The sequence below is a fragment of the Pinus tabuliformis genome, chromosome 1_1, assembly GCF_031772625.1.
Source record: "Pinus tabuliformis cultivar Carrire ecotype Pingquan chromosome 1_1, CPIR1, whole genome shotgun sequence".
In the NCBI taxonomy this organism is placed as follows: domain Eukaryota; kingdom Viridiplantae; phylum Streptophyta; class Pinopsida; order Pinales; family Pinaceae; genus Pinus; species Pinus tabuliformis.
Window position 1 is genome coordinate 407,905,548 of NC_142297.1, and position 26,185 is coordinate 407,931,732.

General features: G+C 40.4%; 1 protein-coding gene and 1 pseudogene across 1 annotated transcript in view; both read right to left on the reverse strand.

Annotated features, from left to right (window-relative positions):
* LOC149213408 (putative methyltransferase PMT21) overlaps nt 1–12,569 on the reverse strand; it is a 141,487-nt pseudogene extending 128,918 nt beyond the window's left edge.
* LOC149213409 (disease resistance protein Roq1-like) overlaps nt 1–26,185 on the reverse strand; it is a 349,663-nt gene that overhangs the window by 9,923 nt on the left and 313,555 nt on the right. The gene's annotated exons all lie outside the window — the stretch shown is intronic.

A 26,185-nucleotide genomic window follows, 5' to 3' on the forward strand; every position in this document is an offset into this window, starting at 1 on the left:
TCATCCCAAATAAAGTATTCTTCCTTAATACCCTTGGGATTCTTCAAATCTTCCCATCAAATATTTCCTTTCCCTTTAATACTGGAGGTGGCTATCTTGGCTTTCATGTTATCTAAGTAGCTATGCAATCTAAAGAATTTCTTTATTGCAAGTAACCATGCCTCTGCATCTTCTGACTTCTTCATCTCTCCATTAAATGCAGGAGGCTTGAATTTCTTGAACATCTAAGGAAAGTACTCACCCCTCCTATAAGGATGATGATGGTGATGACTGTGATGATGTCTCCTGGATGAGGAACTAGAATGATTCCCATACATACTAGTCCTCCTGTCAAGTGGATCCAATGATCTACCGCCTCTAACTTTATCCCCTCTAACCAACCTATGTCCGGACTGAGACCTGCTACCATAGGCTCCATTAGTTTTTTATTCATGTTCTTGATTGATCCTCAATTGTCCCTATCTCTGCAACTCTGACAAACTCTGAAGAAACACTACATTGAATTCTACTTGGTTCTCATGTGCCCTTGTAAGTCTTTCCTAAGCCTCAATCAACATGTCATTGTCTCATTTGCAACTTCTAATCTTTCCCCTCAAACTCCTCAATGTATCTACTATACTAGGAGAATACTTTCATCCTTCCTTCCCATTTGATCTGTAGGGAGAGTCACAGGAAATGTAGTCTACCATTTTTCTCGTCATATTTGATTCTCTTCTGTAAGTGTACCATTTTAGATAAACCAAATAGATACCAAAATGAAATCCATACCTCATTGATGTTCAGGGGAGGCTTATATCATCTGCAAGATCAATCCACATTAGCATGTGCATGTATCATCATAATCAAATCGACATAACAACATCATGCATGACCACACTAACTGTATACCATGAACCCATGCATTATTACCATAACCTTGGCACCATGAGACTTTATCCAAAGAGAGTGCAACCCACTCTGATACCACCCTGTAACCGCCTCCTCTCATATTTTCCTACTTTCACCAACTTATCTAGGGTAAACATGAGCTGGGGGTCACTATGATAAGACTCAAACTCCTATATGACCTTAAGGAAATGGAGTTGAAAACATAAGACCTTACTGACTTCCCTTAGGTGCTACAGGACCTCGAGGAGCAACCCAACCACTCTAGGTGTCCAACCCCTAGGATAACTCTCTTTTTTAATGACCTAGAGCCTCAATCACTCCCATAGGCCTTCTTGCCAGTGATTGTCGAATTTTCTAGTTAGTTCTATGTTAGCGACCCCAAATTATGAGCCAATGTTTTAGGGCTAGGACTCTAACTTCTTCCCAGGACTCAGTGAAACTTCCATAAATGATGAGTCACATAAAAACAAAGCTTATAAATCAAAACTTGAACTAGGACTTGAACTGACCCCTCCCAACCGGGACTAACATTCCTTCAAACACATGGTAAACATGCAGCTTACAGGTCATGAATGCATATATTAAACATAGGGATATGAAATTTATTTGGGTTTAAACAAGAATGACCAATGCCTTCTCATAATAGTTGTCATAATACCAATTACGTCATGAATTCATTAGCCAGAAATTCATTAATGGAAATGTGATAAGAGCCACATAATAACAAGTACATTTACTCATCAAAAGAAAGAGAAAATTAGCTCTTATTAACCATATGAAAAATCCTACTAAGTCAGGGACTTCCATGTACCACTTGACCATATATTTGGCTAAGCCAAATCACCCCCATACCATATTCAAAGCATGAATGTGGGATCTCATGGGATAAACTAATTAAGAAAAAACCAAGGGAATTGAGAGGTTAAACCACCTCCACCCTCGTCATTCCATGATCTCACCTAACTGACCTAGAGATTACAAAACCCAACTGAGTTTGGATGCCTCAGAATTCCTTCACCATCCCTTGAAGAATTTTCCTGTCTCCACCCACCTATTGATGGCTTCTTGGAGAAAACCATCTCCACCCCCAACCCTTGGGATTTTCTTGAGACCGCATCACCCAGATCCAAAACCTTCCATCAATCCAAAGCTCAACCAAGAAATAATCCCGTCACACCATGGCTATCCAAAAATGGAAAGGAAAGGCTAAAATCACTACCAAAGTCCATGCCACTGACAACAAGAAACCAAACACACACATGCATATGCCATGCATGCCAAAACCAACTAGGAAATCATACATGCAATCTGTTACCAGCAAGTATTCCTGTTGAAGCTGCTTGATCCAACCTTTCCTTGCTTGATCCTTTCTTTTCTTGTCCTTCCTTTGCTTGCTTTCTTTTCCTTCTCCTCTTGGTTCTCTTCTCCTCTCTCAATTAACTCCAAAACTAAACTGACAATAGGCTATAAATTGATGCTCTGATGTCTTTTTATTCCTGATGCCTCTAATTTCTTCATTTTCCTTAATTCTCCTTCAATTTCCTCCTCACATGCAAACTGTGACCTTTAACCTCCCTTTTCTCCTAATTTCATTTATTTTCATAAATAAAGTGCCAAAAATACCTCTTTTCATTTTCAAAGCCTTTGCCATTTCCTTTTCCAATTTCCCCTTAGCCATAAACACAACAAGTTATGTCCACTAGGATAATTTTCCAACGTTAAGCTTGGAATAAGTATCCCATGACCTTCTTCTTATTTTTCCTTTATCAACTTTATTACATGAACTTCAAATCTAGGGCTATTACATTAAGGATGAGAAGACAAAGGTTCAAATATTCTTTAGTGGATTTCAATTAGAATTTAAAGATTATATTGAGTATGATGAGCCTCATAGATTGGAAGAAGTAATAAAAAAGATAAAACATTGTTATGAGCAGTTGAAGCCTAAGAACAGTTGGAAAGGTAATGACAAGACTAGGGGAAATTGGGATAATAAGTGAGGAATACCTCAAGATGCAGGGAAAAAAGAGAATGAAAGGCCATACAAGAAGTTCAATAGAGTTGACAAAGGACATGGATTTCAATCTGAGGAGAAGAAAAAGGGTGATGACCGAAAGCCTTTGTAGTGTTGGACTTGTGGCAAGGATCATCGCATGAGATATTATCCACAACATTAGGGTGGAAAACCACATATTTACAGTGCTAAAGGGGAATAGAAAGTTGGGGATGTTGGAAAGATTATTCCTCAAGTTTATGCAACTTTGGATAATATGTACCATAATCATCAGGTATTTGTTATCGAGATGGAAGGTAAGATTTGTGATTAATTTGTTTCTATTTTGGTTCACCCTGGAACTAACTATAGTTATATCAGGCTTGACATGGTGGATAAGTGTTCCTTGAATAAATAAGTGCATGCAAAGTCTTATTTGGTGCAGTTGGCTATAGGTACCAAGAAAAGAATTCATGATTGGGTGACATATTAGGCATTTGAGCTTAACGGTATGTCTATATCAATGCATCTAAATGTTCTTCCATTAGCATCATATAGTATGATGTTGGGTATGGATTGGTTTTACATTCATAAAACTAAGTTAGATTTCTAGGATAAGGCTCTTGAATGCCTAGATGATGATGAAGAGAGGAGAATATTATGTGGTAAAAAGAAGCCTACATTAGTGAGAATCGTGATAGATATGCAGGCAAAGCGCCGTAGTAGGAAAGGATGTTTCTAGTTTTCAGTTCATATTTCAAGTGACAAAGGGAAGGATGTTGAGGATACTAAAGTTTGGAAGAGGTATCTGATTTTTTACCAGTTTCAAGATGTATTTCAAATAGAGATTTCAAAGTTTCTGCCTCATAGGGAAGTGGAATTTTATATTGAGTTGATGTCAAGAACAAAATCGACATCTAAGGCACCATACGAGATGAGCACTCTAGAGTTGGTGGAATTGAAGTTGCAGCTTAAAGAAATGTTTGAAAAGGGATAGATTAGGCCAATTGTGTCACCTTGGGGTGCACTAGTGTTTTTTGTGAAGAAGAAGGATGGTACTCTCAGGTTGTGCATTGATTACATACAATTGAACAAGGTAATTATCAAGAACAGGTACCCCTTATTGCATATTGATGATTTCTTTTATCATTTGAAGGGGGAAACTTTGTTCTCAAAGATTGACTTGAGATCAGTATATCATCAGGTACGCATCAAAGAAGAGTACATATACAAAACCACATTGTGGACCAAGTATGGGAATTATGAGTTTTTAGTAGTACCTTTTTGTCTTACTAATGCTCCAACTACTTTCATGTGGTTGATGAAAAGTGTGTTGCATCCTTATTTGGACAAGCTTGTGGTAGTATTCATTGATGATATATTTAAAGATTGAGGAAGAGCATGCAGAACATCTAGCAACAATGTTAAAATTGTTGAGATAGAATAAATTTTATTCCAAGCTTAGTAAATGCATTTTCTTTCAGATAGAATTTCATTACATGGGGCATGTTCTTTCCAAAGAAGGTATATAAGTGGACCTAAAAAATATTAGAGCTATCATGGAGTGGGAAACTCCTAGAAATGTGGATGCGTTTCGATCATTCATGGGACTAGCGGGTTATTATAGGTAGTTCATAAGGAAATTCTCATGGATTGTCTATCGTATTACAACTTTGCAGTGAAAAGGAAAGAAGTTTGAATGAACTGAGGAGTGTGCAACTAGTTTTGAGAAATTGAAGTATTTGCTTGCAAATTCTCCAATTTTAAATATTGTAGATCCTGACAAAGAGTTCATGGTATGTACAAATGCTTGCAAGAGATGACTTGGTGGAGTCTTAATGCAGGAAGGATATGTAGTATGCTATGAGTAAAGGAAGTTGAATAAGCACGAGAAAAACTATGTTACTCAAGATCTTGAGTTGGAAGCTATCATCCATGCCTTGAAGATGTGGAGACATTATCTTCTTGGTAGGAGGTTCATTTTGATGAGTGAGAATAGTGGGTTGAAGTACTTATTTGATCAACCTAATTTAAATTCCAGACAAGCTAGGTGGTTGGATACTCTCAATGAGTTTGACTTTGAGATCAAGTATATCAAGGGAAAGGAGAACGGGGTTGCAGATGCTCTTAGTAGAAGATTATAGTTGAATCACATTGCAATAGTGAGTTATTATGGGATAGAATTATAGGAGAGAATCTTGTAGGTAGGACATCTAGATGACAAGTTCCAGTAGCTTCAACACAGGTTCCAACAATAGGGTATAGGTGATCACGATGTGGATGATCAGGCTACAACATCAGGGTATAGGTGATTAGGATGTGGATTAACATAGATTGGGCTAAACTAAATCTCGCTCAGCCAATCATCCTTGCGCCATATTCCAATAATTAATGTAGGATCGTAAGGGTTAAACCAAAACAAAACCAACTAGAGATTCTGGAGGCCAGAGCACCTCAACCCTCAAGCAAAGTGATTTCACCTATACAGTCCATAAATCACTAACATCAACTAGATTGGTCTCTACCTAAGTTGTCTAGGGCTCTAGGAACTAGTAACTCAATGCACAACTAATGAGGGATCTAGATCATTTTTTCAAACCCATGGCTCTAGGGATTAGTAGCTCAAACCATAGGGCTCTAGAGTTCTTGTACCAACTTGTAGGCTCCAGGAACTAGTAACTCAACCCAAGTTGTTATAGGGCTCTAGAGAGTTTGTTCCAACCCACATCCATAGGGAGCCTAAGAACCAATCTAAAAAACAAGTGGGAAACCCACTACACTATGGTTATCTAGGAAACGGCAAGGCAAGGCTGAAACCACTATCAATCTAGGAAAATCTACATGTCAATGACAACACATAAGCAAATAACCACATGCATATATTATACATCAAAAAATCAGCGAGGAACTAATACATGCAACCTATTACCGACAAAATAATCCAACTATAGTTGACAATCCAACTATCTCCTTGCACTCCATTTCTTTCCTTTGCTTTATTTATCCAATCTAAGTGAATGCTAGAGTGCTCCAAGAATTCTTCAAGAATTCTCCAAGTATGCAAGAGTACGAGAGATTCAGAGAATGAAAGGATAGCTCAACTCAAAACTGGCAAAAAGCTAGTAGTTGATTCTTTGATTCCTTTTTATTATTGATGTCTCATTTTAATACGTTTTCCTTCATTTTTTCCTCTAGTTTCCCTTGCATGCAAATTTGTGTCTCTTCACCTTCCTTTTCTCCTATTATCCTTTATTTTCATAAATAAGTTCCCTTTATTGCCTCCTTGTATTTTCCAATTTAGATATTCGTAAATAAACAATCAGTGATTCCCATTAAAGTGTTTTTCCCACCATTCAGCTTGAATATGTGTCCTATGACCTTGTTCTTATTTTATTTACATGGAAAATCAACGAGGGGTTATTACATTGATGGTGGAAGATGAAGACATGTTTATGAGATTTGTCGTACAAATCCTGGAAGGAGATGCACCAAAATGGTTTATCACTCTTCCTGCTAACTCACTACACTAATGGAATGATTTAGAAATAAAATTGTGTTTCCAGTAGGGAAAGAAGAAAGATTTCCAATACTAACTCACCAAGTTTTTTGCGATTAAGAATAAAACCTTTTGAACATGTGGAGGAATTCATCATGTGATTTAATAAGATTTACAAAATGATTACAAATGAGATAAAATCTAACCCCATTGTTGTTTTTATGTTCTAAATCTACCTCAGGCTAAGAAAGGCAGTTCTAGGGTAACATCAAACCACGCTTAACCTGGTAGCTAGCCCTACCAGGTCGGGAGAGGGCTCTCTCCTTGTCAATCTTAGGAAAATATAGTAAATGAGACTTGAGATGACTGGTGTAAAGACTAATTTTAGGCTACGTATATGCTCAGAGGAGTTTGATTGAGTTTTATGTTGGTTTGCTGGATCAAAAGTGAAAGGCAGTTTTGGGTCCGGGGAATGGACTCAGTCTTGCAAAGGTTTCTGTGGGGCGAGGTAGGAAAATGCTTTAGTACTTTGAAATTAAGTGAAATGGAGAGTCTTAAGACTAGTGAGGGGGTGGAGAGGGCATGAAAGTGTCATGAGTCCTCTTCAAACAGTAGAAAACATGTAAAGCTAAACAAACCCTAGGTAGAGCACTGCAACATCAATGATTTCTACCTTTATCCTTGATTCATTTAGTTAAGCAGAAAAGAGAGAGATAATGGTACACATAAACACATGATAACTTAAATCATAGAAGGAAAAACAATACTAAATCACCTTTCCACAAGAATTCCACAAAATGCTGCAAACCCTGGTCTATTTCCTTACCAAACTGCAGAGATGAATGTACAATAATGCTCAAAGCCTTCACAAGAGTCCAACCTTGAAAAATGACTAAGAAAGTACAAGATATAGGCAACAAACCACCCATGATAGCTTTTAGGGGTCGAATCCATGAGTCTAGGAGTTGTTTCAACTAGATCTAAACTAGGAACTGAAAAATAGGCAGTGGAACAACTTGCCTCTAAAACTATGGAAACTGATTCATTCAGTTCAAAACCACCTATACATGATGTATCTACCTCCTTGAGTCAATTTTCATCATTTTTACATCAAAGTACATTAATTTACATCAATTTACATCATGAGTTTGACCATGAGAGAGAAAAAGTCAAACTGAGAAAAAACTAGGCGAAAATTTTGAGTTTTGGGCAAAATTGAGCAAATTGTGCCTGATGCGCAGTGCCTTTTCCCAACTAAATTTTGAAGCCTTCCCCTTCACAAAATTTTCTCCAATCTATCTTGTTGGAAAGGCATATCTATCTACTTTCTAGGACAAGTGGAATTTTTGAATTTTGTGTCCATTTGCCCCTCCAAAAATCAGTTCTCCCAACACTGCTTCCTGTGGGTCCAAAAAGTGGCAGAAAGGGCAATTTTGAGGTGTTTTTTACCCTTTTGGTGACCCAAAAATCCTCCAAAATTCATGAAATTTTCTAGGTTTTCATATTTTTTCATGAAAAATCCAAAAATATAAGCCATTCCTCAAAATTCCTTACCAGCTCAATGCGCAGCGCTAGTGGCGCTACACATCAGAGGAAAATCCCTGTGTATTGCAATTAAAAATTTGAAAATGACAAAAAGTTCTCCAAACTTCTTCAAAATTGGCATGAGGCCAGCTGATCAACTACTTTTCTGAGCCAAGGAAGCTTCAGCCAAGATTCTAAGTTTGTCTTGCTCCTTTTTGGCCTTTAAGGCTCTCCCTAGCTTGGCTTTTAGTCTTCTTATTCTTGCCTTACAAATTTTGTTCTGGGCCAAATAGTGATAGGCCATGTGTCGCAACATTTTCTTCTCCTTATTAGCCTTTTCAAGAAGCTTCTCAAGGTGGAAATTCACTCTTTCCAACCATGATTCTCGGTCAGCCTCTATTTCTTGCTCTAGTGGAGTCAGCTTGACTTTCCTCCTTTTTGCCATCTATCAGTTTTCCCTCATAGTTTGCAGCTCCATGATCATATGTTTATCCTCCAATTGCTTGTTTTTTTGCTCAAGGTATTTAATAATCCACTTAGCCCTGTCAAGGTTGATGGATAAGGCATGGATATCAGCTTCTTTTTCTCTAATGACCTCCTCGAGCCTTGAGTTTTGGGAGATCAAATCAGTATCCTCCTCTTGAATCAAAACAAAGTCTCTCTCTTGACCTTCAAAAGGCCCTTCATCATGCAATGGTTTCTTTCCTCTATCCTGTACCTGCTCTGCTGAAGAAGAAGGAAAAGCCCCTTTCACCCTGGGTGAAGATAACATTTTCCTGTTGTCCGGTGAAGAGAATGAGACCCCTTCCACCCCTGGTGGAGATAATACTCGTTTTGCAGCTGAAAAATGTCTTCTTGTCCCCTTTTCATAAGTGATAAACACAGGAATGTGAGCCTCTTTAGTTTTGCTTTCATGCTCTCTTTGTTGCCCGGAAGGTCCAGCTTCCTCTTGAGGTTCTGCAAACATTTGAGGTCCCTTGAAAATCTCATTAGCAATTAAGGTTGCCCATGGTACTCCCAACTGAGTCAACTGATGCAAAACAACAATTTTGATGACAACAAAGTGATATATGCTATTGAGCTGCTATGGGTAGGGTTTCCTCTTTGCAATTACAGTCATCCTCTCTATGTTTTTGCAAATGAAGTATGGTATGCTCATCATTTTAACCCTAGTAAAATGCATAAGCAACCTGATATGATAAGCATAGATTCGGGAGAACCTTCCCTCACATGTGAAGTATTTAATGATGAGTTTCATTAATGGCACATACCGGTCCTCCAAAAACTTGAAAGGAAACACCCTGCCCAATTGGCTATGATATCTAGCTTTAATGTAGGGTTCATAGTTTTGTTTGCTGATATTTTGTCTCTTATTCCATCTTTCCCCCACATCTGGCATCTTAGTTGCTTCTGCAATAATGGTTGGTGAAAGAGTGAAGTTGATGCCAGCAAGCTGTACCATATTGTCCTCCATGTTGATGACAAATTGCCTAGCCAATTCATGATGATACTTAACCCTCTCTACCATCTCACAAAACTCAAAGCAAGATTGGTATCTGAAACAAGTAATGGAGGGAGGACAAGTAAGAAGTTCAGCAATACTAATAGGCTCCTCTCTGATGATCTTCCCACCCTTGTGAGGTCTCCTAGGCTGTAAATTTCTATCTCCTGAACTGTCACTTTGTGTTTCTTGCTCATAGCTTGAGTCACTGTTTCTTGCCATTGTGCTTGTTTTAGGGAAAATGATGAAATGAAGGTATGATGAAAAATGGTGATAAAAGAGGACAATAGTGATGAGTATGAAGAGATTTTACTCTTGGGAGATGAAGTTGGGGAGTGAAGGAAATGATTTTGGGAAATTAGGGTTTAGTGAGGGATTTAGGGTTTGGTGAGGGAAATAATTGCTTTAGGGGAGTGGGGTATGGGAAAATGAGATGAATGAAGTGTATTAGGGTAAATAAAGAGTGAAAATAGGTTTGATGAAGTTTTTGTGAAGGTGGGATGAAAATTGCACAATTGGATGGCAAACAATGGAGAGAAACTAGGGTTTCATTCTTCACATGCAAGATCTATGGAAAACACCAATGTGATTTCAATTTCAACCTTAGGAGGATGAGTACTTACTTGTAGAGGGAAAATGTAGCAAATTTTGAGGTTTGTTGAGCAATTTGGCACGATTTGGGATGATTTGGAGCAAATTGGACTGATGCGCAGCACACTGAGCCCAATGCGCAGTGCCCTCCTGATGTGCAGCGCCAGTTCAATTTTACATTACAGTTATGTCTCTAATGCGCAACGCCTACCTGATGTGCAGTGCACTACCTCTAATGCGCAGCACCAGGCCAAGTTGCCTTGAAAATAGGGGTTTTTGCTTCTTTGACCCCCAAACCACAATTTTGGTGCTCGAAGAGTAAATTTGCATAATGAAATTACCAAGAGGACCCTTTTCACTTTAAATATGAAAGGCTTTAATTTTTCACTCATCTCAAACCCACTTTTCTAATGTTAAAGTCACTTTTGGTTTTGAACTCTATTTTTCCATTGAAATTGACATTTCTTAATCATTGACAAATTGATGCTTTGATGCTTGTGTTTTTGCTTGCAGTGGCTGGAGTTGGCAAGGTGACCAAGGGCAGCAATTCTAAACTTATTACATATAGGAAAATTAAAATTACTTGAAATTTTTATACATAGAACATAAAAACTCTGTTTCACCTCAAAACAGGGTTTTGTGGAAAAAATCACTTATTGAGTATCTCATTATTGAAATTTTGATCTTGAGATATTATTAGACCCCCTCATGTGCCTGCTGACCATGATTGAGCTTTTACATTACTATGGTGGTAAACCCTAGACCTAATGAGACCTAAAACCCTAAAAATGGCTTTTGCAAATGTAATGACAAAAGATGACTGTAAATGACCTGAACTTATGAAAATAGGCCAGTAGGTAAAGATCATGAGGGAAATTTGATAATGAACCACTACCATCAGTTGATCCATGACCTAATGGAATGCAGCTGATAGGATGAGACACCTAAAATGCATGCAAAAAGAGAATTTTGATCACTGATGGAGGGATGAAGATACCGACACTAACATTATTTCGCTAGACCCTGGCCCTTGATTAGCTTTGTTGGCTTTATCTCGAAGTCATATTCTAGCAAAGCTACGATCCATTTGCCTCGTCTCCCTTCCGGATCTGTTTGTACTAAGACATATTTAACAACTGCGTGGGACATAAGCAAGTATGAGAATGCAGAATATATACCTGGAAATCTTTCAATGATTTTACCAAGGCAAGAGATTTCTTTTCAATAATGTTATGCTTTAAGGTTGCATCTCTTATTGTTTTGTTGAAAAAGGCAATTGGCTTTTCAAGCTGATCCCTTTTCTACATTAGCACTGTTGCCATAGTATGATCGAAAGCAAATGAGAACAATATGAAATCCTTGGAATAATACGGGTTGATTAAAATCGGAGCTGAAGAAAGAGCCAACTTTACCAGGTTGAAAGACTTCATGGCTTCTTCAGTCCACTTGACCACACTATCCTTCTTCAACATATTTGTAATCTCCCTCAGATGTTCAGCTAGATTTGGCACAAAATGATGTAAGAAGTTCATATTACCGTTAAATGCTTGGATTTCTTTCTTACTACGAGGAAAATCAATTTTTTGAATAGCTTCTACTCGAGCAAGATCAATGTGGATGCCTTCCTCGGATATTATGTGACCGAGAAGCTTTCCCTCATCCATGGCAAACAAGCTCTTTTTGGGATTGAGAAATATGCCATATTTTCTGCAACACTGAAAGACAATTTTCAGATGGTAAAGAAGCTCCTCATCTGAATTGGAAAAAACTATCAAATCATCAAGGTAAACTACTAAAAATACATCTTTCTCATTTGCAAAGGCGATATCCATAGCCCACTGAAAATTTGCACCAACAGTCTTTAATCTGAATGGCATCTTGGCATAATGGAAAGTCCCCCACGGAGTGGTGAATGTTGTTTTGTCCCTGTCATCCTCATGGACCAAAATTTTATTATAGCTGGAATACCCATCGAGCAGTGACATATGAGATGCCCCAACAACTCTTTGGAGTATGTGGTCCATTTTTTACAATGGATAATTATATTTTAAGGACACCTTATTCAAATTTCTGAAAACAATGCATAATCTAATCTCACCTATCTTCTTCCGCACGGGCACCAAGTTAGAGATCCAATCTGAAAATCTTATAGGAACGATTATACCAGCTTTGTACAATCGATTCACCTCTTTCTCTATTGATGCCATCAACTTTGGAATTATCCTTCGCAACTTTTGACGAAATGGCTTCTGGTTTGGCTTAATCGGAATGATATGCTGAATTATACTCTTATCATACTCCTTCAAATCTGTATAGTCCCATGTAAATACATCAGAAAATGAAGACAATAAACTAATGTATTTTGCCTTTACCTGAGGAGGCAATGCCTTTGCCAACTTCACCATCTTTTGACTTTCTGTTGTTCCAGTATTCACATCCTCAACTCCCTTTTCGGTTGGCGCCAAACTTGGTTTTCGGGCCACATCATATTGATCAAACAACTCCTCTAAAGGTATTAGGCCTTTAAGAATGACATTGCCCTTCAGCTGCAAAACTTCCATCTGATTTACCTCCATATCTGGTTCGCCATCATCTTGCTCACCATCGATAGAGGTATCTTTGTATTTGCCTTCATTTTGCATAAATTATTCAATCTCTTTGTCATATTGAAACACTTGCCAATATCTTTGATTATTAGGGACAACTGGGCGATGTTTCACATGAATTTCAAACTTATTGTTTGAATTCATCGGAATCTTTAAATTACTTGCAGCTGTAGCAAGGGAATCTTCAATAACATTTTGTACACAAGGGACACATGTCAAAGTATAATCTGGAAATAATTTCAGAATATCTAAAACTGCATTCTGGTAAGCCCGCATTCGAGGATGTTTGGCTTGGTATTCACCCTTGACTTGCTTGATTACTAATTCGGAGTCGCCATAAACTGAAATTCTTTTTGAATTTAACTTCTTGGGGATTTTCAAACCAACAATTAAAGCCTCATATTCAGCTTCATTATTGGAACAATCAAAAGCCAATTTATATGAACAAACTCTAACATTACTCGGGACTTTATTTGGTAGGAAAACAGGGCCGCGTATCCAAATACCAATTCTCGCACCATCCTTACCTACTACTCCATCAAAGTCCATACTCCACAAACCGACTTTGTCTTCAAAATTCTGAAATTTAGCCTGCTTTTCTACTTTTGGTTGCTATCCATTCATTTTTTGCTACTGGCGGAATGTTGACTATTCAGTGGTACTATCAAGCCTTTGTCTCTCTTGATCAAGTACGGCTCTGAAATTTTCTATGATCTCTAGAATATCTTCAACTTCAACTAATTGACTATTTACATCATTAAAACTATCAGAATAAAGAACAAAAGATTCTAAATCTATATGTACATAATTGATTGGATGATTCAAAGGTTTCTCCTTGCTTGTGATCATATACTTCATCTTTTTCTCCTGATATAATTTCCTCAACTGACCAAACACGGGAATAGTGGCATAGGAGAAATCTAACTACAATGTCCCTTTGAGTTTTGTGCCCCACGATCTAGATAGAAGCATGCCAAATCTAGGGGGAATGTCAGCCACAACCACATCCATGAGAACATTCTTTGCTGGAATCTGATCTAAAGTGACAACCAAATCTTTAATGAGACCAATACATCTGACCCTACCAGAATCAAAGGAATAAATATCATGGTACTTGTGAGTGATGTCTAAACCCAATTTTTCCATAATTGCCTTTGGCATCAGATTATGAGATGCTCCTGAATCAAACATTGCGTTGTGCAAAACATAATCATGCAATCTAAGGCTGATGTAAAAAGGAGCTACATCACTGTCCTCAGATTGAACTTCTAATGCCAGACCAAAGATAAGTTCAGGTTGGCATCCTCCACATTAACCATATCAGATAACGGATCTATATTCAAAATCTTTGACACTTGGCCTTTATAGCTGCTATTCTTCATTAATTCAGTCAAAGGTATTGACACTTTTAACTTAGCAATCTCATTCTCTAAGTTAAAGGCTATAGTTTTCTCTACCTCTTTGAGTGGAGCATCTTTCTTTTCAGTCTTCTCCTTTTGTTATAGACATTTTTGTGCCTTGCAGCTATAAGCATGAAATGTCCATAATCTAAGGGATCGAAAGTCCCTAAACATGTTGTTCCTACTCCTAGAGGAACAAGGCCAGCAAACCACAGCAATTCACAAAAGTTCTCCACCAGAAACTGCTCAAAAACAAGTCAATTCAGGATCAATTCAGAAGCTCTAATACCTGCCTGTGCTGAAATGCAGAGGTTACACTAGCTACCTGCATTGCAACGCAGGTAGAAGCACTACCAGGGTGCGCTGAGCAGGAAATGACAAATGTCAGGGTATCTTGTGAAAGGTGTCAAGACTGTGGAAGCTTCCAGAAGATTCCTCCATGACACTTGCCTTGATGAGTTCGACTAACTGATGAGTAAGAGGCTCTTAGCCTCCAAGTGGAAGTAAGAACTGACAGAGAAAGAGGACACTAGTCAGGTCACAAGCTGACCCATCTTCACTCTAAACATCTATATATAGATCTCTTCTCCATGAGATCTAGGGGCTGGGATTTGGTTATTGCAAAGAATTGCTGCTGGTTTGAGTTTGAGATCATTGGGTGCTTAATGCTTTGAGGGAAGGTGAAGATAGGAATTTCATTTGCTGGGAGTGAGATGCTGGATTGGAACTCTATGGGTTGTATCTCCTCCTGAACCTTGTTATTCATCAATAAAGCTATCTTGGTTTCTCCTATATGCTGATTTATTCTTGATGTATGATTGCATTGATGTATTTAGTTTACTTCTAATCCTGAACTAGTTATGAATATGAATCTATGTCTTTGTAGTGTCCCCTTCTTGTGATCTTGCAGGAACCCGTTGAAGCTGGGCGAGCGAGAAGGCGAGTAGCTGGGAGCTCTCAAAGAGGAGAGGATCTGGATCGAGGGACAAACGAAAGACACCGGTTAGTCCATCTATCTCTCTCTATTCTCATTTCATAAAGGAAAGATATTAGGATAGCTGCTCTTGTCTGTTGCTAAGGCACTGTCACACCTTAGGTGGATAGGATCGTCCTGCATAGGCATTTTTCCCCACAACAGATTGGCGACTCCACTGGGGAAATCTGTTTAGTCATTTTATTTGTGCTTCTATCATTGTTTGATTCATAGACTGAAGAGTAGCAATCGAACTGCATCTGCTATTCTCAGATGCAAAGTAGACAACTGCTGCTTTGATCCAATCACTGGATTTGTCTATGATCTAAATGATGGACTCACAAATGATTTGATGATCCTTTGTGATAGATCTTAGCCCTTCCTCAAAGCATCCCTTTGATTGTACCTTGTTTGTTGCTTTGATTTGGCCTGAAACCGTAGATTAATCAGCAAACCGTGACCCAGAACCCAGAGAAACAAGCTCTTGTTTCTTCAGCGCAGGCTCTGTGAAGAGACTTTGCATTTCAACGTAGTTCCCGTGAAGGCTACCTGCGCTGAAATTCAGTTTCCCTTCTATACAGGTGCGCTGATCCAGTTTTGCCTTGTGCAGCTGGGGTTCTCTGCTCTGTTTTGCCTTGTTTTGATTTCTGTTTTCTACAGCCTATAACCAGCATAGGTACCTCTCTAATAACCACTTTTCTCTGCTCTGATTCCGCCTCCTTTTGTACAAAAGACTGTGAGTGTTTTTATGTGTTTGTGGCGTCATTTGCAGTCTCCTTCTGCAAGAGTGAAATAGTCGACCTGTAGCCCTTGATTAAGATCTGTTGAGTGTGATCTTAGGAGAGAGTTCATTGGCTGTTTACAGATTGATTATGCATTCATTTTTGCTTTTGGTTTGAGTTTGTCTCTTTTAAGTGTCAAAACAAGTGTTCATTTCGAAAGTTGTAAAGTGTTGTAATCTCTTCTACCCTTTCTTATTTCGAAAAAGTAAACTTGTTTATGTTAGTCATTTAAAAGCAAATTCAAAGTTGTGCAAAAAGCTTTCTTTTTAGGCATCCATATTAAGAAAGCGGAAAAAAAACACCTGCATTGTGCATTTGCATCTTGATAGTTTGCATGCTTGATTTAGGAAAAGTGCATTTAGAGTGTGCTGATTTCTCTCTGAGAAAAGATGGTGTCTTTCTTTTCCCTTTGTAGCTAGGATTTTCATTGATTAAAAAAGAGATAAAAGCTGCTTATCATCTTTTAGATTGCATTTAGGAAGTTGTATCTACATCACATGGTGAACCTATAAAGGTAAACTTCTAAGAAAGATCAACATAAAATAAACTTAATGAACTTAATAACGCTTTGTAACATAACGCACAACATAGAGGTCTAGGCTAGAGACGTGTTCCGACGTCGTAAAACCTGGTATCTGTTGGCCTCGCTGATGGTGGGTGATTCCTCCTGAGGGACCAAAAGTGCCAGTACGGATTGTGCTCCCACGTACCGTCGCGTATATATTGGGAGACCCCTATAGGCTTAAACCTTTATCCTTAGGAAGTCGTGTCGACCGCCCTACTGATCGTAATGCACCAAACACAGCATTCGGGAAGATTGACTGCCGTACCGTAAAACGTATTCTGCAGTTTTGTGATTGGTTTGGCACACCCTCTGCCTAGATCTCCAGAGCAGTTCCTTTTGGCCTTTTTCAGACTCTATAACAGAAAAAGTCCATCCGAGCATTTGTCACTTCAGGCTCGTTAAAACATCGAAGGAGACTAGAGTCATCTTTTGCTTTTTCTCGACTCTTTAAAACTGAAAAAGCAAGTTGTGTCTAAAAGCGTCTAAAATTCATTCAATTCAGAAAACATACTTCCCCTGTTTATTTTAGTTGACTGAGTAATCTGCAATCGTGGAAGAAAGTCAATTGAAACCCCGTCATTCGCGGAGGCTTACGAGTCAACCGTCTTTGTCTCCGGAATCGAAGCCAGTACGGACAAAGCGAACTCGTTTAACCGGTTCCAAATCTCCTCTTAAAGTTAGAACAAGTGTTCCGACGACATCGGAGGTTCCGATTACTCCAAACATTTCTGGAATCCCTGCCTCTACAGAAGAAGTTTAACAGCCACAGAGGGACAGTGATACTGATCCTAGTTCGAGAGTAAACACTTGTGTTACCGAACCAGTTCCACCAGTAACCGGTCCGGAGAGTCTTACTCTTCCAACATCTGTCGCTGTCGAGTCAACCCCTTCTTCGGCACCAGAAATATTTTACGGACCTGACGGTCTTCCCCTTCCACCTGGTCTGATTGCGATTGAAGAGATTATAGAAGATCCTCCTGCAAGTACTCCAACTCACTTTGGAGTCGGGGTCACTCTATATCCTTCATCAGAAGTTAGTCCACCACCAACGGAAGTTCCTGTAGAATCGCTAGGGAATCTCTTGGATAGACTACAAATGTCTGAACGACCGTCAACATCTAGGACTGTGGCACCTGCCACAGCGACAGCAGAACTCCCTGCCATCACTCCGACAATGTTCGCAGGCATACCATCTGTCCCGACTAGCTCTCAACCGCAAGAAGGAGCCCAGTCAAGGGCAATTACAATAGTATGGTCTGTTCCCGCTTGTTCCTCCGGAATAATACCCGGCAACTCTTATGTTGAAACTCAACAAATTGATCCATTTGGAGGTGAATCTGGGCAATCCGGTCCCCAAGGGCAAAAAATCCCCTTCAATTCCGGATCACCACCATATGGGGGGCAGTATGCCTTTTCATTACCCCCTCCGGGAGGTTATCCATATGGGAGTTTACAACAAAGTTCAGGTTACACTGGAATTGCTTCAAGTGGTTGGGTACATATGCTACCTCAACAACCAAGGATTGTATATTCAATGCAACAATGTGTACCTATGTCGAACATCCCAACTACACCAGCTATCGTGACAGTGTCGCAAGTTCAAGCGATGCCTGTTGTATGCCAACCTCAGGTTTCTCAGGTTGTAATGCAACAGCCCCTTGACCCTACGACTCAACCGCAATCGCCAACTAGTGGGGTGACACAGGTTCAAATGGGTACAATTACCCCACACCTTGGTCCAACGGTTAGTATATCACAACAACACGTGGCTTCACAACCGTGGCTGGTGCAATACCAACAACCACAATTCCAACAGGTATACCAAGGTCCTGAACAGCGGATCTTTGCGAACAATGGACAACCGTATATTCAAAACGGTCAAAATCAACCATTTTACAATGGTCTTGTACACCAACCTTACCAGTCATACCAGCATCAGCTGCATTATTCCGGTATGCAAAGACCAACTGCTCAGGCAATCCCATCGTATCCTGGGTATGCTTCACCTAACCTGAACCAACAGTTACCATTCGTGGCGACTCTAGAGCTACCGGATTTACATCGGTTAACAAACGATCCAATTGCTTACGCCCCTTGGTGGCCAGCGATTCCACACAAACTTCCATCAGACATTCCTAAATTTAATGGAAATCCGGGTGAAGATCCATCGAATCACATGATGACATTTCATCTATGGTGTTCGTCGAACACCTTAAATGATGATTCGATAAGGCTTCGCCTCTTTCAGAGGACGTTAACGGGTCCGGCGGCTAAATGGTATATTGAATTACCTAGAGCTTCGTTCGACAATTTCAGCGCCCTAGCCACTACCTTTTTAACCCATTTTCAATTACCTATAAGGTATGAAACGGGAACAGAAATCCTCACCAACTTTAAACAAACAACGGCCACTCACATATCTGATCATATACATGAGTGGCGACGTCGTCGTAGGATGGTGAAAACATACGTTCCCGATCAGCTGTTAGCTGAATGGTTTATAAAGTCATTACTTCCTACCATTACGGAAGATGTGGCCAAGGGGGGATTCGTAATAGAAGAGTAAGTTATCGCTCGTGCGCAGTATCTGGATTTGGTCTATACCCAGTCCTGCACGCTCTACGACAAGATACCTGACGCCCCTAGACCGGAATTTTCAATTCCTCCTCCTCCTAAATCAAACAATGACTCTCATGCCGGCGATGGCGTGATTGGCACGACAAACTCGAAACCGACAAAGGCTGCATCCAAGAAAGCCAGTAAGGCTTCGAATCAAAATGCAAAAGACGAAATTCTTGCTTCGGAAGTAAATGTTGTATCGACAGATAAGGGCAAAGAAACCAAACAACCAGGAAGCAAGAAGAAGCAAAACAAAGGGAAGAAGAAGAAACAGGATGAGTCATCACCTAAGAAACCTTCTTCAAACCCTCCTAGAAATAGGAAATATCCGTGTCAGATATGCGATGAGGAGGATCATAGGACAACAGATTGTCCGTTAAGAGCTGAGCTTAAGAGATTCTTTAAGAGTTCTAAAACCTCAGCAGTGTTAACTGATCCATTTCCAAATCCAGGGACAAATCTGGTTGATAGTGGAGGTGCTTCCTCGTCTCAAGTGCTAATGCTGTCGGTTTCAAAACAACAAAATGATACTTTGATCTCGACAAGGAACAAAGATTACGGGAATCTGCAGCTGTCGAACAACAAAGATAAAGATCAACCAAGTAGTTCGACAACAACTTTGACAGAAGTTGTAACGCCACCAGTAATACCCGAATTAACAATAAACCGCCAAAGGGAGTAGTGCACAAGTCGACGTTTAATCCTCGCGCTAGGGCAGCGCAGCATTATAACATAGTTGAAGATTTGGCCCAATCGCCATCCGCTATGTCGACTCTTGAAGTACTACAGAATTGTCCGTCCCAAAGGCAGGCTTTTTTATCGGCTATCGGTGGGGTTGACCCTAAGGATTCCAATCTTGTATCCTTCGACCATAAAGGATACGATCCTCAGTTACCGGCTGAACTAGCTTTCCTTATTCAAGTGAAAGCCCTCAACAAAACCGTTCATCGAACGATTATTGATGAGGGGGCATCCACATGTATTATGTCGATGATTTGCTGGAAAACTTTAGGGTCTCCGACCTTGTCGCGATCTTCGACAACATTAAAGGCATTTGATGGACGATCGTATACCCCATATGGTATTTTGAATAACTTGAAAGTTGAACTAGGAGGGAAAACAGTAGAAATAGATGTCGAAGTCATTGATGGGAACCTTGACTACAACATCCTACTGGGAAGACCATGGATCTATGCCATGGCAGCTGTCGTGTCGACCTATTTTAGAAAGATTGCATTCCCTTTCCAAGGAGGGATTACAATCGTCGACCAGCAAAACTTCCTCCCCAATGGTTCTCAAGTTACGGGAAGCATTCCAATGATCCATGGAAGCAACCATTCGCTTCAAAATATCGGAGTAGGCCTACTGAAAGACCCCACATTGATGGGAACTTTCGCGCTTCCGCCTCCCATCTATGTAGGAGACATAGCGTTGGTAGGAACCTGCAACATGATATCTTCGACGCAAAAGATTTCAGAAGACGATATTGACATGGATCATGCAATGGTTTTGCCCCCAAGCCCAACGGAAATATTGTAGCAATCAATGTTCCTAGCTTGGGAGGCGAACCCAAATCAACGCTCGTCATGCGTCTGGGTAGATAGGTCTAGAGAATATGGTACCCCAATGGATCCTTGGTCACAAGTGCATGGAACCGCTGAAGGAATCCTACAATCAATGTTGATTGAGGGGGCACCATGGAATGATAGCCACCATCATTCCCTTCTTCCGGATTGTGAAGAAGATACTCAAGATGACCTTTATCATCCTTCAGTCTTTGAATTCCTATCAAATAGTGTAAATACGGTGGATTCCGAGCGGAACCTATCCAATATTGAAGAGACTATAGCCATAAATATCTCGACCAAAACAGATGTTGTAGAGAATATTTATGTTGGCAAATGTTGTTCTCCTTCAGAACTGGAAATATATAAAGCTCTTTTTCGCAAATTTAGAGATGTCTTTGCTTGGTCATATGATGAAATGCCAGGCATCGACTCAAGTATCGTTGAACATGAGATTAAGATGTATCCTGATGTCAAACCAGTAAGACAACGGCTTCGGCAGGTGCACCCCAAGAAAGCCGCTGCCATTAAGGCAGAAGTTGAAAAGCTTCTCCATGCTGGTTTCATCTACCCGGTTCCTCTAACCGATTGGGTATCGAATATTGTCCCTGTTATGAAAAAACAAGGAACAATTAGAGTGTGCGTCGATTATAGGGATGTAAATCAAGCTTGTCCAAAAGACAACTACCCTACACCCTTCATCGACCAGATAATTGATGAATGCGCCGGATGTGAAAGCTTTTCATTTATGGATGGATTCTCCGGGTATAATCAAATAAATATCCGCCCACAGGGCCAGTCAAAGACTGCATTTATTTGTCCGTGGGGCACATTTGCATATCGAAAATTACCCTTTGGTTTAAAGAACGCTGGGGCGACATTTCAGAGGGCAATGAATTATGCCTTCCATGACATTAAGAAACTGCAAGGGAAAGAAAACTTTCTGAGGAGGTTCATTCCAAATTACGCAGAACTTGCTAAAGGTTATACTCGTCTTTTGAAAAAGGATGTACCGTTTGTCTGGGATCAGGTTGCACAAGCTTCCTTTGATGCTCTGAAAGATTCTCTAGTAAAAGCATCATTAATGTATGCCCCAGACTATCAAAGAGATTTTAACCTATATCTGGCTGCTGCGGATACGACCATTGCAATGGTTTTAGTTGAAGAGGTCGATGGAATTGAACATCCTATATATTATTTAAGTAAAAACTTAAATGATATAGAAAGCAAATATTCTTACGTTGAAAAGCTAGCACTTGCTGCTATTCAAGCGATACAAAGATTTCGACATTATGTCCTCTTTCGGAAAACTACCATTCTATCAGATTGCAACCCCATGACTTATATACTGTCGCGACAGTTGCTGGGGGGCAAATATTCAAAATGGATAGCGATCCTTCAAGAGTTTGATCTGGAATTTGTAAAATCCAAATCAAAGAAAGCTTTGGTTTTCGCAGAATTATTATGCGATCTCCCATCGTCGTCCAACGATGAAACATCCGAAGAATCAATCGTGGACGAAAGTTTGTTTCTGATATCAACAAGCGATGAGTGGTATGGAGATATCATCGTTTATCTCCAAACCCAAAGATTTCGGCCAAACACCTCCCACTCCGAACAAAAACGTATTCGATACCAAGCAAAAGACTACATGATCGTCGGTGATACACTTTACCGTCGTAGTGTCGATACGGTTCTGAGAAGGTGCCTCATCCATGAGGAAGCCGAAAAATCCCTGAATGAGTGTCATTCAGGCACCTGTGGGGGGCATCAATCTGGATATGCTACAGCACAAAAAATCTTACGAGCAGGATACTTCTGGCCAACCATGTTCAAAGATTTCATAACCGCAGTCAGAAGTTGCCATGCTTGTTAGATTTTTGATAGCAAAACCAGAAGACCACCCGCTCCGCTGCAGCCAATTGTAGCTGTGGGGCCTTTCGCCAAATGGGGCATCGATTTCATGACCGGGGGGCATGGGTATATTATAGTCGCAGTTGACTATTTTACCAAATGGGCCGAGGCGATGCCTACATTAGATAATACTAGTGAAACAGCTGCCCTATTCTTTTTCAATCATGTAGTCGCCAGATTCGGCGTACCACAGGCTATAGTCACAGATCATGGATCACATTTTCGCAATCACATGATGGTCGAATTAGCTACCAAACTAGGGTTGTCTCACGACAGCTCTACCCCATATTATCCGCAAGCTAACGGGCAAGTTGAAGCAATCAACAAAGTCCTGAAGCGCATGCTGCAAAGGATGATAGGGGTTCACAAAAGAAGATGGCACCTAATCCTGTACTCAACTTTGTGGGCCTACCGAACATCGGTAAGGAATGCAACTGGATTCACACCTTTCCAACTGGTGTATGGCCTGGAAGCAATCCTACCAATCCAGTGTGAAATTTCGTCTCTTAAACTCGCAATTGATCTCCTCCCCGGAACTTCGGAAGAAGAGGCTCGTTTCTTGGAATTAATCCAATTGGATGAAACCCGTTGTGATGCCGCATTGGTTAACGAAGCCCATAAGAAACGAGTCAAGGCACAGTTCGACAAGAATGTCAAACCCCGTGCCTTCTCAGAAGGTGATTTGGTCTTGCTTTACGACGAAGAATCCGATAAATTGGGAGCTGGTAAATTTAAGTCTTTGTGGATGGGCCGCTATATTGTTAAAAGGGTATTAGCAAAAGGAGCCTACGAGTTAATGGATTATGACGGAATTCCACTGGCGCAACCTCGTAACGGGTTGTACCTCAAACGTTACTATGCCTAATAGTAAACTGTATGCTTTTGTTACATTTTTGTTTTCGCTAAAGTGTTTATTTTGGTTAAGTAATCCACTTTTTACATTTATTGCAGATGTCAAATCCATTGGAACCATGTGTTGGATATGCAGACGGAGCGAGTCGTAGTTCGTGGAACCTATCCTCCGCAGCCTGGGCCATTTTTGATCCAAGTGGCGAGTTATTGAGTTTCAGAGGTGTGTGTATTGGTCAATCAACGAACAACATCGCTGAGTATAGCGCGTTGATAGAACTACTCTCTGATGCCATCACCCATGGTATACGCCGACTAGTTGTCAGGCTAGACTCACAACTCGTAGTACTACAACTCACTGGTATCTACTCTGTCCGAAATCCAGCTATTTATCGCATGTTCCTAAGGGTTAAGATTTTGGAAAGACAGTTTGATCTTATTCAATATCGACACATTTCCAGAAACTTAAACACATTAACCGACTCTTTAGCAAACTATGTGTTAGATAGACATTTGCAAAATTTATAAAAAAGAAAACATCATCAATGTTTCACATATGGATCACATAAACCAGAATAAAACTCCGAAAATCAAAAATAAATATAGCTGTTTACGGTTTACATATAATGTTCTGTAACCATGACAAAATCGGTCACATGACCCAAAAACTCAAAATGCTAGGGGGCACCCTAGTCTAATGATGCTCGTGATAGCAAGCCACGACCTATGCAATCATGCGTAAGAGACGAGTCCATCGTCTAGGCACGCCAGTAGTATGTCGTTGTAGCTGCAACGGCAACTCATCAATCCTCACATCTGGAATACCGAGAGTGAGGCTCTCAACCTGCTCCTACACAGCTGAAAGAGTCTCAGCCACATCGAGATCATGAAGAACAACTCTCCCGGCAGCCTCTCCTACTGGGGCGACAGCTGGCACTCTCGGGTGGGCTACTGGGCCGACAGGACCGACATCTGCATGTACACATGAGTTTGATTAGAGTCTTGATAGAGTAAAGCACAAGAACATTATAAGCAAAAATAGTAAACAGTGATATGGTCAGAGATTTTACCAATAGCGCCCCACTGCTCACCAGCCGGCAGTACTAAATCCGGATCACCCCGGAAATCCATGCCAACATATGGATACTCGGCATAAAACATCTCCTGACGATCGAACCACCTGAAGAAGGTATCAGAAAACGAAATCTGAGACTGGCCTGCATGCCGTGACATGTGGACAACCCATCTCTGCATACGTGGTTCGGTAGGAGAAGGTAAGTCAAGTGCAATGTACTGAGGCTGCATCAGTGGTATCCTCTCCAAGGCGAAGGCGGTCAAAATAGAACCGAACCCGAAGTTCTTCAATCTTCCGGTCTTTACCTTGGCCAGCTGTTCTTTCATCACCAGAAGTACTGCATCACACCAGTTGAACAATTTCGGTTGGAGGCATTCCAAGGCATGCTGCATATAGGACCTGTTGGCTACATGAAGGGACGCGCTACCGGCCATCCTACCAAAAGTAAACAAGATAGCCCTGAGGGGCCTGTCGGTGACATCACGGATAACGATCTTGCCGTCTTTACTCGGCTGAGATCCTTCCCTACAGTACTGGCGAACATAATCTCTCACAGAGTCGCTCCCCCGGACCGAACCTGACAAAGAGATGGGGGCACCTCGCCTCGACAAACCAGTCAAGAAATAGATGTCCACTGCTGTCAAGGGGATAGACTTGCCCCTAATCTGAAAAACTTGGTGGTCGGGATCCCAAGCATCGAGCAAATACTGCAGTAGGTTGATCTGCTGTCTCATGCTAGAGATGCGGAAGAACTTCGACAAGCCACAGTTCCTCAGCGTGTTCACTGTAACTGGATCATGTAGGGCAATCATGTCCTCTTCTCACCATGTAAGGGTCATTTTGCTCAAAGATCCCTGCAAAACAAACAAGAGAAGGAGTAAGATCCTGATTTTGATGAAAAGCAGGCAAAATTTTCATCAAAAAACTGTGCAAAAATTTCCTCTTTTTCGCCCAACGCACCTGCAGGAGTGGTTCACCTGCGTTGAATGTCAAACTGCCTTCATACTACTTGACATTCAGCGCAGGTTTCGATGTGTATAGGGTGCGTTGATTGGAAAACGAGCTCATGAAACCCCAGGTGCTCAGAAAATCAAGAAAAAGGGCACAGAATGCAAAAAGGAAACCATGAAAAGAAAGAGCTAGGGTATAGCTCCTATCTAGTCCAGACGGCGCCGAGAATCGTCCACAGAATATCCCGAAATCAGCTGATGAAAATCAAAGAGGAAGAGGCACCTCCAAAGCTCCAACAAACCAAGTGCAAATGAAATGGTAAAATGAAAGGTAAAAACACTTTTTAATTTCTTTTCACGTAGTTCAAAGTAAAATATTAGTGTTTCTATCTCATTTTCAAGAAAATATTGTTTATTTCTAACTTGTTTGATGAAGCAGTCGAAGATACAATACTATCTGTTGAAAGAACAAAGCTATTTATGGTAAAACTCAAAAACAAGACCATCATCGAGCAGTTTTAGCACACAGTTCATGCTCGTTAAAAAATAAATGCAAGATCCGAGCAGTTTTAGCACATAGTTCATGCTCGTTAAAAAATAAACATAAGATCGAGCAAATGTTTCCACCCACGTTTAAGCTCGTTAAAAAATGAACTATTCCGGTAAATAACCGCCGTGAATGTAGCGACAATCAGCCATTAAAGCCTTGGTCGTGTTTGCCCACCACCTCCACTTTTCCATTGGCCGATCATTCACCTCCATATGATTGTTTACCCATTTTGAGGAACAGCTGCGAAGAGTGATTTCACTAGCCATCCTTGTGACACTGTCGTGATTTGGAAATTCCAATCCTTCCTTGGAATCAGCTGCTACCCATTTTATCACTCGTTCCTC